Genomic DNA, 2,500 nt, shown 5'->3' on the forward strand with positions numbered 1-2,500 from the left:
CTTTATTTTAATTTTAGTATGTACTAAAAGTAGGAATGCACGCCTTCTCATGTGATGTCATACTGTCCTAATATGTACACTGTACACTGAAGATATCTGGAAATTAGCCAGAGACATTCTGAACACTGCGTCATACAACATGACATCTTATGTCCAATGATTTTACAAAGACATGCTATTCCCTGAGTGTACACCATCCTACTATGTTATCAGGTTTTATTCAATATATTCAAACATGTGTATACATCGATAGATTTTCAGTTCAGAAGCATAAATACCTCCAAAACATGTAATGTTTTTATCTTTGTAAACTTAAAACGGGGACACTGCCCTTAACATTTATCTTACCCTAGTTCTCCTAAATGGCAAGGGAAGTGATTAACAAAGACTTTTCTTCTCTGATCACAAAGTAGCTGAGATCAAGGGCATTCGTAACTTTGATAATCAGATGAACAAACAGGTATGAGCCAGACACTTGACCCAAGCTAAGGCCTCCTTACACCATGTGATGTGTAATGTGCATGCTCATGTGTAGTAACCTGAAGGCATTATGCTATCACATACGTATTGCACCATGTGATGTGCAATGTGCATGCTCATGTGTAGTAACCTGAAGGCCTCCTTACACCATGTGATGTGTAATGTGCATGCTCATGGTAGTAACTGTTAAAAGGCTTAAATTGTGGACCATCAATTATAATTGTAATGAATAAAGGATAAATGTCCTAGATTTCTCTCATTAATCATGATACATTGTAGACAATGTACATATTTTTTATCGAATACCAACTCATGAACTTGATGTTTAAATGTGGGCAATGTGTCTAGTATGCAGTAACTGCCCCCATCTCTAGAGGGCAATGTGTCTAGTGTGCAGTAACTGCCCCCATCTCTAGAGGGCAATGTGTCTAGTGTGCAGTACCCCCATCTCTAGAGGGCAATGTGTCTAGTGTGCAGTAACTGCCCCCATCTCTAGAGGGCAATGTGTCTAGTGTGCAGTAACTGCCCCCATCTCTAGGGGGCAATGTGTCTAGTGTGCACCCCCATCTCTAGAGGGAATTGTGTCTAGTGTGCAGTAACTGCCCCCCATCTCTAGAGGGCAATGTGTCTAGTGTGCAGTACCCCCATCTCTAGAGGGCAATGTGTCTAGTGTGCAGTAACTGCCCCCATCTCTAGAGGGCAATGTGTCTAGTGTGCAGTACCCCCATCTCTAGAGGGAATTGTGTCTAGTGTGCAGTAACTGCCCCCATCTCTAGAGGGCAATGTGTCTAGTGTGCAGTACCCCCATCTCTAGAGGGCAATGTGTCTAGTGTGCAGTAACTGCCCCCATCTCTAGAGGGCAATAGTGTGCAGTAACTGCCCCCATCTCTAGAGGGCAATGTGTCTAGTGTGCAGTACCCCCATCTCTAGAGGGAATTGTGTCTAGTGTGCAGTAACTGCCCCCATCTCTAGAGGGCAATGTGTCTAGTGTGCAGCCCCCCATCTCTAGAGGGCAATGTGTCTAGTGTGCAGTAACTGCCCCCATCTCTAGAGGGCAATAGTGTGCAGTACCCCCATCTCTAGAGGGCAATAGTGTGCAGTAACTGCCCCCATCTCTAGAGGGCAATAGTGTGCAGTAACTGCCCCCATCTCTAGAGGGCAATGTGTCTAGTGTGCAGTAACTGCCCCCATCTCTAGAGGGCAATAGTGTGCAGTAACTGCCCCCATCTCTAGAGGGCAATGTGTCTAGTGTGCAGTAACTGCCCCCATCTCTAGAGGGCAATGTGTGTAGTGTGCAGTACCCCCATCTCTAGAGGGAATTGTGTCTAGTGTGCAGTAACTGCCCCCATATCTAGAGGGCAATGTGTCTAGTGTGCAGTACCCCCATCTCTAGAGGGCAATGTGTCTAGTGTGCAGTAACTGCCCCCATCTCTAGAGGGCAATGTGTCTAGTGTGCAGTAACTGCCCCCATCTCTAGAGGGCAATGTGTGTAGTGTGCAGTAACTTAAAGGAACATTCCAACATTTTGGGAAATTAGCTTATTCACCATCTCCCCCAGAGTTAGATAAGATGATACACACCCTTCTCGTCTCTGTGCATGCAGTAACTCAGTCTGAAGCACCCACCGTTAGCATAGCTTAGCATAGCTCATTGAGGTGGGCTAGCCTATCTCCCAAAAGTGACAAAAGAACTCAAACATTGCTCTGTTTACATTTTGTGACAGTATACTTACAATGTTTATAACTTTCAATGTAAAATGCAACAAAGCGATTTTGTAAATATATTCATGCTTGGAACTACATTCTTATTCTGGTAAAGCACTGCTACTGCAGCTACAGCTACTGTGCAAATCACTTAGCCCAAGTAGCAGTGCTTTACCAGAGTGAGAACATAGTTCCAAGTTTGTATTTGTATCTGGGGGAGATGGTGAATAAGCTAATTTCCCAAAATGTTGGAATGTTTCTTTAAGATAACACACACACCTGGCCTGTACACTGAACACATAAGACACCAGGCCTGT

This window comes from Alosa alosa, chromosome 22, assembly GCF_017589495.1.
Source record: "Alosa alosa isolate M-15738 ecotype Scorff River chromosome 22, AALO_Geno_1.1, whole genome shotgun sequence".
Taxonomy (NCBI): domain Eukaryota; kingdom Metazoa; phylum Chordata; class Actinopteri; order Clupeiformes; family Clupeidae; genus Alosa; species Alosa alosa.